Consider the following 11,053-nt stretch of genomic DNA (forward strand, 5'->3'; position numbering starts at 1 on the left):
CCCCTGACACAATACAATATACAAACTGCTGCCTAATGTAGGACTTAACAGTTACCTTTTGTGCTGAAAACCTCATTGCAATGAGCCTTCATCTGTGCTTGTCCAGTGGAAACTAACAGATACAATCTGTGGCTCTAATGAGGTGACACAAGGAGCAGACTGAAGTGACACTTCAACATTAAGGCAATCTTTCTCTGCACTGGTTGCTGTTGATCAGACACGGAGTACAAGAACAGGCAAGGTGCAAGATAAGCCTATAAAAACCTCAATTTAAGTGTGGCATTCCTTGGGCCACTGAAGCAACCTTCTCAGGGGGTTTACTCTTGCAGTGATGCAGGAATAATCTGGCTTCACCTGTCAGTGTCAGTGTGCTGTCAGGGATGGCAGAATGTCACCTTGCTCTAGTGGCCTGGTGTGAGATGATGACTCTGTGCCTGTGAAGAAATGGGTCACTGTGGTTAACCACTCTGCCTTCTTTAGGTGCAAACAATTCTTCCTGAGCTTATAGTTATTGATCTACTGTGCGACATCAACAGGACGGCACGTAGGAGGGTGAGACATGCTGGCTTCAGTCATTGAAACTTCTGACAAAATCCCTCACAAGGAAGCTCTGTGGGCGTAGGGGTGAGAATTTGCTATGAGGTATCAGCCTGTAGGAATACATGGCCACTCCAGAGCCAGCAAAAGATGGGGCTTAAAATGTACCCTGTTCTTTGTAGGGAACATCTTGGTGGTTGTGGTGGTGATGGGAGACAACTCTGAGAAAGAGATGTCTGACTCAGGCTTTCATTAGCAAACATTTTCAGGAGCTGCACCATGTCATGCTGAACCATGTTTTTACCAAACAGCCATTAGCAAAATGGTCAGTGGCCCTGGACTCTATAAGCAAACCCAAATGGTGTGAGACATTTCTGGTAATGGCTTCAGAAACTCCTGCGCTCTGAGACCACAGAAAATACTTGCCAAACAGGAGAAGAGAGGGCCCTGGGAGGTGTGACCACCCAAAAGAAGCTCCAGACAGTCAGGTTACAGTACAGCAGGATATGGTCACCACCATCAAGCCATTTTGAGAGGCTCTGTAGGTAATTCTGCCAGCATGGAGGGGAAGAAAGCCCTGGTGATGGCAGTCTGGAGGCTTCATGTCACAGACAAACACAGAAATGCCACTGTTGTGACTATCAGAACTCACTGCACTCAGAAAAAATCCCAGCTGCTGACAACTCTGGAAAATGACAGATGGCTGTCACAGTGCAGGATGTTTGGAGTAACAGCAAAGGGGGTACCAATGCAGGGACATAACAGAAGAGTGGCCTCAAGTTGCACCAGGGAAGATTAAAATTGGATGTTAGGAAAAAACTTCTTCTGTGAAAGAGTGGTCAGGTGCTGGAATGGGCTGCCCAGGGAGGTGATGGAGTCACCATCCCTGGAGGTGTTCAAGAAACATTTAGAGCTGTACTGAGGGACATGGTTTAGTGAGGACATACTGGTGGTAGGTGGATGGACTGGATGATCTTGGGGGTCTTTTCCAACCTTTGTGATTCTGTGACTCTATGAGTTTTCTGAGCATTTATTCAAGGGAAGTATTAATGTATTAATGTTGCTGCAAAAGAATTGTGGTTGCCTTTTGTGAAATCATTTGTCAGTGTTCAGTCCAAGTTGGGAGCGCTGCTTCTGCAGTGCAAAAATGGGAAGTACGTTTGTTTTATGCAGGTGTCTCTCAACCATTATACTTATCTTGCAAAAAACCATAGAGGTGAATACTCTCACTATTTACTACTGGGATAAAGGCACTTTAAAGTTTTGTTTTGATGCTTATGAACTGCAATAACTGAATTGTGAAATACTCTAAAGATTTAGGAAGCTCTAATGGGAACAAGCACTGTACGTTTTGTCCTTTTGTAAAAACAAAATATTTCTTTTCCTGTTTTTCCTGGAATAAAGCACTATTTTAAACTGCTACAGACATTTGTTTGTTTCTGCATGATGAGTGGCTCGCACCTCTGAATCAGGAGTGCATATCTCTAGGTCAAGTTGCTGAATGTCATCAATACCTGTGTCAAAACCTGTGGATTGGTAAAACTGGCAATTGATGGGTGAAATCCCTTACACTGGTGTCATGCCTGGGGACTCTGCTGATACACAGCCTTTATGATGCTGAAGGCTTCCTGCACAATAGCTGTGTTTTTAAATGCTGGCTAGAAAGAATCTGTTCAGCTTGCCTGGCTGGGCTGTGTTAGTCCCTTGCCAGACATTGCATCTCTCCCAAATTAAGGACAAGACCTGCTCATTAAAGCGCAGTAACTTTCTGCTGAGTTGGGATATCACCATCTAATGCATTCTGGTCTGCTCCTGACCGTTTTTCTGACAGAAAAGATATCAGCCTCACCTATTCTGTGTTTCATGCATTCAGCTCTACAGAGGAACTCTGGGGAGACCAGCCCTCTAATTTTGATGTGTGAGTTAGGTTTATAAAGTGGGAACTTCTTCCTTGTAGCGGGTTCGGGACAGGAGAGCTCCATGCATCTGGACCCCCCGCAGTGTCACACAGCAGCTAGCAGTCTGCTCCAGGGCTTGCAGGTGTCTGCTGCAGGATATCTGTACAGTGTTAGCTTCACGGTTTATTAGCTTGGGAATAGGTAGTTTGTCCTGGTATGTTCTGTATTATCTATAGTTTTATTGTTTGGGTTCCTGTATAACACCCTCCGTAGTGATTCTGGAAGAAAAGCAGTGGTGAGATAGTCAATGAAAACGTGGGAAACTCACCTTTATTGATGTGCACGGGAAAGGGGTGAATTCAGCATGCACCAATGCTGAGCAGATGAAATACACACACCTCCATCCACCACCAAGCAGGGTGTTGCTGTGCGACTGGAAGCGATGAAGAGACTGGAGCTTCTCAGAGAATAGACTGCAGAAAACTTGTGGCCAGAGCTCTGCCCCAGCACCAGAGCATCTTCCCATAGTTCATGCAGTGGTGTGAAGAACATCTGTGGCAGATTGAATCTCACACCCTCTCCCCAAGGGGAGAAGTGTGTGCACTGGAGTGTGCTGTTTTGCTGGGGAGGAGGGTGGCTGCGGATGGTAGATGTAGTGCAAGTGTGCTTCTCTTAGAGAGGGAAAGAGCCAAGGCATGATCCTTCTGGTGCAGATGGAGGTGATGTGAGCACTGATGGCACCCAGACCCTGGGAAGGCCCTGCCACAGCTGTGGGAAAGTTCAGGATCCATCCCAGACAAACTCTGTCCTCCTCCTACTGCCTCTTGATGGTGCTGAGGCCACCACTGGGACAAGGTTTGATGCCATTCTCCTTGAGGAGAAGCACAATTCTCCTAGGCCGAGGCACATCTGCATAGTAGATTCCCTTAAGTAGTCTGAGTCATGGGCTATGGATATCCCAGATCTGAGTGAAGTGGTGAATCCCACCAGAGCCTCCCTGCCTTCTCTGTATGCAACCTCACTGCTCCTAAACACTCAGTGGTTTACCTTTTTCCCTTGAAAAAGGCTGAAATAAAGTCATTTTTGGAGAACATACAACTTAAATTCTGGTTATTTTTCAAGTTTTCTTCTTGTGATCAAAAGAGAATTTTGCTGTGTAACCATCTTCTATGAAAGTGTCCGGGCATTTGGTTGTCATATGGCTGTGTTGTATAATTATAGAACATGTTATGGTTTGATGGATGAAGTCATTAAGAGCATAGTAATTAGTACCAGCCTGGTACTTTGAACTGCTGTGTGGTGTCACATATTCCTTGCAGTGAATTACATCTGTGCACACACTCAGTACAGCTTTCTAACCATCTGATGCCTCAGGCTTGCATATTATGCCGTATCCATCCAGTACATTTTTCATTTGTTTTTAAAAATACACACACATTAAACCAGACAGCGGTCTAAGCCCGTAGCTTCCTCCCTCCTAGAAAATGCAAAAATGCACTTTTTTTTTTTTTTTCAAGGAAAACTCCAAAAGGAAAGTTGAGAAGCTTATCGTGATGTCTGACATGGGCTTGGCAATGGAAATGAAATCTTAAAGCAGAAAGGTACAATTCTGTGCTGCTGTGTGTTAGACACCAAGACAGAAGCGATCCTGGTTTTCTGCTTTTTGATTCAGCAGCCTCTGAAGAGCAGCACACTGCATGCAGGCCTTTTGTCATCTTGGCAGCCCTATGTTGAACACTCTCCAGTATGTCCAGGTCTCTCTTGTCCTGAGGAGCCAGAATTGGATGCAGAGAGCTCCAGGTATGGTCTCACCAGTGCAGAGTAGAGGGGGTGGTAGAGATTTTCCCTGTGAGAGCTGGATGCATGGAGAGTAGAAAGAAGAGAAGAAGGAAAAAACAGCCCTGCAGTGGGGAGAAGGCTGATGGCTCATATGGCTGTGCTGTATAATTATAGAACATGGTATGGTTTGATGGATGAAGTCATTGCTGTGTAAGGGATCCCAACGGCGCCTCTCCCGAACAATCATCCACTTCTTACCCATTTCCCACCTCAATCCCTTAGAAGTGATTTGGGATGATCTCCCTTGTGAGCAGATGAGCTTCCCTTCCCACTTCTGCCCACCACTGTTTGCCTTAGGCCAGCCAGTGCTGCTGGACACTCTGGTGGGACAAATGTAACTACTGCTCTGTATTAAATGGGGCAAATGTGTCCTTGGATATGGCAGGTAAAGGGTAGATTTTTTTCCCCATCGACCTGCACCACATTCCCCTCTGGAAAATCTCACTAGGTGTGAAAAATCAAAATGTGACTATCTTCAGCAGCAAATGACAGCTCTGATTTCCAGCATAGGATATCGATGCCTCCTGGGAATTACAGTGGTGTTAAAGATACAGTGCTGGGGCGATGGTGTCTCACTTTTCTGCAAGGGTCAGACATCCCACCTATGCCACAGCTCCCAGGGTGCCTTGGTGTCTCCTTACATACAACATCACCCTTCACTGGGGAAGAAGTAATTTGAAATGGAGAAGGCCAGATCAGAGAGGTTAATATTCAGGCTACACTGAGTTTGAACTGGATTTGGACCAAAAATACTAAAACACTTTGGGCTAAAGGATTTTTTTTAAATGAAAATTTGAAATTTTGTCTGAAAAACAATCACTGTAAGAGGAAAAGTAGAACTGAATAACCACAACTAAAAATTTCATTTCCTGCTGAAAAACTATCTGGCAAGAATTGCACTTAATCCTGCAAATACGAAGTCTTTGCTGGCAAAAAAGAAAAAAAAAAGTATGAAAGAAAAAAAATGTTTTGCAAAAAGTACACTGGGGAGTATCGGTTTGACGATCATATATAATGGTTGCATCAGTCTCAGGCTTCCATTCTCTGAGCCATCCTTGCAAGGGGCAAAGTGGCTTACTTAAGAATTTGTTACTATTGCCTGTACCCACTTTAGAGCTCATTTGTGGGAGGTGATGGGAGAAATGACCTTTGTGGGCAGTCATTTTGTTTGTCACCCCTTTTCTCAGTTTGGTGAGGTATTTCTTCAGTTTCTTAATTCCTTTCCAAGGTGGTATCGCTCTGCAGACAGCACTGAACTGTGATGTACATATAACAGTACCCTTGAGTCCTATCTACCCCATGCGCATTTTGTTATCATCTGCCAAACTATCTGGGTGCTAGTTGCCACAGGAAGCTTTTAGAGGATAAATGAAGTGCTTACACTCACTGCTCCCACGGGTGCAAATGGGCGCAAACAAAATGTGTCCTGTTCATCCTCTTTGTGCTTTCTTGACAAACACACTAGGATACCTGATGGTATCTGCCCGTGTTGTGCTCACCTCCAGCGTTACTGCCAAGCTGCAGGGGACCCTCTGCCAAGTGCCTGTCCAAGCTGACGAGATGGAGTAGTACTAGTAGATCGGGCTGAGTTTTTGGAAACACTTCACCAATTCTGATTCAGTTCTGTGAGTTGATTTCCTTCAGGCACAGGTTAAGACACAGCTTCCTTTCTCCAAAGTGATTGATGGCACCATCCATCTTAGATGCTCCTGCTATGGACTGCCCTAATTCCCACTTTGGTTTCCATGAGTGTTTTCCACTCCTCCAAAAGACACAATGGTGTTTAGTTGGCTGCCCAACACAAGGTACCCGTGAGCAGGAGCACTTGCTATTCATCTCCTGGCAGCATGCATCAGGGCAGCAGGCAGCTATGAGGCCCTTGCACAAAAGACTGAAGGAAAGAGCAAAGATCTTCATTTGCTTTTTGAAATACAGTTGTTGTCCACTAAATTCTGTCCCAGCCTATGCATTACTTAATATTGAATGAGAGAGGAATGTTAAGGATAATTTATCCATGAGGTTTTCTCTTGATCTGCTTGCACTGTTGCTTTGGAGGGCACTAAATTGGCCTTAAGGAGGCTGCAAACAGAGAAGGAGAAAGTACATGATGCTCCTGATCCAAAACCAACACCTTTGTCTACTCAATATCAGCCCTCAAAGTGGAGCAGACCTATATAGGTCTGAGTTATATTTTTTTCCTTTTCCTCACTGCAGCTGATGAACTGATGCCATTGCAGATATAGGCCGTAGGACATCATCTGCGGATTGGCAAAACAGGTCTGGGGCTGGGTGGGAAAAGGCAGAGCCACCTCTAGGTTAGCTCTGGCTGCTTTTGTGCTTGATGGAGCCTCTGAGTCCACATTTATTCTCCATGCTTGACCCTCCAGTGGGGCTATCTTGGTGGAGCTTCTGGCCCTACGCACCTACTTGGCTGGATCTGATATCAGACCCAGCTTTATAGCTGTGACTTATAGAGCTTGTGGCTTAAACCATATGGTCATTCTTTTATGTAGTATTTCTGCTTGCTTATTTTTCATTTTCCCACACCCACTCCATTTATTGTTGGCTGCTTTCCCAGCACCTTTCCTCCAGAGAGGGAGTTACATAAATAGATCTCTGTAGGCTTTAGGAGGCAGATGCTGATGGATAGATCTTCCCAGATAGACTGCAGAGCAGCGTGGAAAGAGCATCACCTACTTACCTGCACACATGCGAATCTCAAACCACGTGTCCCCTGTGGCTGAGGATCTTGATCGAGGCGACACTGCCCCCATGTTGACAGTGCTAACACAGAGCCAGTGACAAGCCCTCCATTTCAGCTGCTGTGTCTTATTAAATGATGTCCTGCTTTGAGTGATTAGTCTGTCTGCAATCACTGGGAATGAATGTAAGGCTCAGGGGGAATTAGGACTAATTGAGGAAATTAAAATCTCCATAATGTTTGCATTTTCCTCTTCATATGCCTTCTATAATGATTTAATATCTATGTACCCAGTATCTAAAAACATGTGGTTGATTCGTTTTCTTCACTTAATTAGCTACTGAAACATTAAATTACATTTAAGACCAAACACACTAATACATTTACTTTGTATGGTTCAGTAAAACTTGCTAGTTGTATGACAGGAGACCTGTCCTGATTTCTCACACAGGACTCCCCTTTGTTTTGGGATAGACTGTAGTAGGAACAGTGGCAGAACCACTATCTCAGCAGGGTCAGCAGCTTTGTTTTAGTGAGTAGTTATAATGTGTTTTAATCAGAGTTAATAAAACTAAAATCAGGAAAGGGTCCCTCTAGAGGAAAAGTAGGAAAAAATTATCTGTGCAGCTACTGGGGAAACAGGCATGTTTTCTGGAGATGAGGGGAGGGGACACTGCATTTTGTAGGACTTGGTAGGGCAGGTAGCAGGAGGAAGAATCCCCAGAATGGGTCTCTGCTGCAGCAGCTCAGGGGCTGCACGAGCCAGTCTGCCTGGGAAACATGGTGGTGGGACTGATCACCACCCCTAGCTCTGCTTCAGAAGGGGGAATGGCTTGGGGTGTGCAGAAATAGGCAGGTTAAGCTTATACAGCTGGGAGCTGGCGGCTTTGGCTTCCACTGCTCATGCGGCAGCTGATGGCTTTTGCCACTCCACCTAGTCCCTGAGGGACAGCTCCATGCCAGCAGCCACAAAAACCATTGCTGAGGTGCCCTGTGAGCTGTATCCCCAGCCCTGGGGCCTGTTGGGGTGACCTGCTCATCTCCTGGCACAAATCTGTACAGCCATGGACAGCTAATAGCAAGAAATGACCCTTAATCAAATCCCAGATGTGGATGCTTACAAATTGGAAGAGGTGCGAGTCTGGCCTGAATGTTCCAGCTTACAGTGCTTCCTACAAAACACAGGGTGCTGGCTTCCCAGGTGGGGTTGCAAGGCCTGTTCTTCTTTGGTGTTAGGGACAGAGCCACAAGTGACTGGAGTCCAGCTCACACTGCTGAGTCCCAAAAGGCATGAGGAACCTGTGGAAAGGGGTCTAGCATCTCTGAAGAATGGAGAAAACCACCCTGAGTTTTTACTACCTCACTGCTTCCTCTCCCTGGAGACTGGGAACTCATCATTTATATTTCTGGTACTGTGGCCAAGGGTCATCAACAGCACCCACAGCTGGAGTAGACCTGAGGGTCTGGTGATAACAGAATGCTGCTGCTTGGGGAGAAGTAGAGAACCTTGGACTTCATCTATGAAACACCCCAGGACACATTTGAGACTGTGAAACGGAAAAAAGCCAAACTATCCACATAATGTCCTTGCTGAGAGACTGGAGTATTTCGCCCAGTTGGGAGGATTGCTGCACCAGAGGCAAAGCTTCTTGCTGTGCTTCAAAGCAGTTTTCTGAATGTGCGAGAAGCCTGCCCGGGTGCGCATCCTTCCTGCCTGCCCTTATGGTGCAGCTTGGAGATGTGCCACATTCATTATTAGCTTTTGGCCAAGGGAACGGCTCCATGTACGAAGAGAAAAATTCCCCAGGGAATCCACCGCATAAACCACTGTCTGGGAGATAAGACTGGACCTCAAAGAAGAAATTGATCTTCTCAGACCATATTATGTCTACATGTCTGAGAGCAGACGAGCATTGAGACCAGGAAAAGCCATGCAGGAGGTTTTCATCAGACAGAGAATTCCGTGGGCAGAGAGAGCAAGTTGGCTAATGAGATAAAGGCGTAAGAGTGCAAGGAGCTGGAGAAGCACAGCTACAGAGGATGGGAGGCGTGCAGCTAGTGCAGGATGCTGGGACAGGAGATTTCTTGTGCTGCGTCCACAGCTCTAGACTTCCCACGAGAGTACCCCCAGACAACACAGTCTTCATGGAAAAAAATAGGGGATGGGTGCTGGTGTGCCACACACAAAAATGTGTTACGCTCCAGAAAAATGTGCTCTCCAAGGGACTGGTCAGAACTTTGAACTCTCACATTCACAGTTCTTTCCAAAAATGATAAGATCAGTCTGACCCGTTGTGGACATCTCCTTTAAAGTTTATTCTACTGGATGGACGCAGTAAGTAGAAAGTTCGTGTGCCACTAGCCTTTAAGCTGTTAATCTTGGGGAGAGATTTATTGTAACTTACTAAATGTCTCTCCTTACGGTTCGTCCTTCCAGCACTTTCTGAGTGTAAAAACTGTTCTGCTTAATCGACTGTGGGATCACATCTTCTGTTTCTGAAAATCCCACTCTGTTGTGCTCTGCTATAAAAACGCTCATCCTCTCTGTACCTCACTTCCCACAAACATACACTTTTCAAAATGAGTGACCCATGAAACTCATCCTGAAATTGTAAAAATTTATTTATTTTTACCTTCTTTTACTTCATCTGCTGTATTGAGCTGGATCAGCTTCATACTGGCAGAACGGAGCTGAGCACAGGCTGTGACTCCACTGACGCTCCTAAATGCATGATTGTGTGTGTGAGAATGCAAAGTGTCATCAGCATGTTTGAATCTGCTTCAGCCTCTTTGTTTTGCCTTCACAGGACTGAGGTTTTAAAAAGCAAGCCACCTTCCAATAGTAACCTAAAGTTGCTCCGAGGACAGTTGCAAAGAAGACCTGCTGGCTGAGAAAGTGCTGTGAAACTGAGAAGAGTCTCATTTTAATCTATTGCTTCTTGACCTGCTTTATTTTCTAACTACAGAAAATGGTTGCTCCAAACCCCGTTAAATAGCACAACCTTTCCAGTTATGAGGGAAACCTGGACCTAGGTTAGAGAAAGGGAAAAGCGTGGGTGGAAAGAAAAATCTTTGGATCGTATTCAGACTGATACTCCGCTTTCTTACTGTTTCTCACTTTCTTTTGGGCCTCATCACCATAAGTCATCAGGAGGCTGCTTGCAGGATTTGAATCTTGCCACTGGTTTTTCGGCAGTGAGATGAAGAGGACAGGAAATCACTTTTTTTTTTCCCTTTCTGCCCCTTCATAGCTCACCTGACATTCAGAGAGGAGCAAATCAAGGAGCAAGCTCAGTTTTCACAGAGCTGGACATAACTCCACGTCAGTGGAAAGAACTGCGCTATCTCATAGCAGGAGAGGAGCCCTTGGGAGCCCTCACGGTAACAGGGCCTGGAAGGAAAGCTTGAGTCACTCAGCCCCGTCTCCTCCCGCTGTCGTCACCACATCACACAGACCTTTCACACACTGATCGCCTTCCATCGTAAAAGTAGATAGAGCTTTTGCCCATTACTTGTATTGTGGAGCTCTTTGAGACCCTCAGTTCTAAGGGTAGGGAGAATACAAGTTCCCCTGTGTTAATGCTGGAGAGATTTTTGTAAAGTAAAATTCCCATGTGGTGAAGCTCTCTTAACTGGATATAACACCCCTAGGATTTATGATCCATCCGACAACACCGTACATGTAAGTGGAGTAGGTGATGTGTGTGCAACTGCATCAACTAAGGAGATCAAGAGAACAGGGTTAAATTATGTCCTAAGGATGGCAGTGATAGAACTGTGCCCTTCCAACCACTTTCAGCCTTGAAGATGTGGAATCTGAGTTAAGTTATTGAGGCATGACTAAGTTTTGGTCACGCTAGAAATATTCCACCCTTTGGTAACCACATCAGACACAAATGGAGCTCTGAAGTCCCTGGTGGATGGGATCTCAAATGTGAATGCAACCACCTAACAGAACTTGAATGCAGTCAGTTAAACCATTTTTTTTTAATGTTACTCCAAGCGCTAGTGTGAATGAGACCCTAATTGCAATGCTCCAATTCCAGACATATTTTGTAGTTCTTAAAGGCTCTATTTT

The sequence above is a fragment of the Numida meleagris genome, chromosome 1 (assembly GCF_002078875.1).
Source record: "Numida meleagris isolate 19003 breed g44 Domestic line chromosome 1, NumMel1.0, whole genome shotgun sequence".
In the NCBI taxonomy this organism is placed as follows: Eukaryota; Metazoa; Chordata; class Aves; order Galliformes; family Numididae; genus Numida; species Numida meleagris.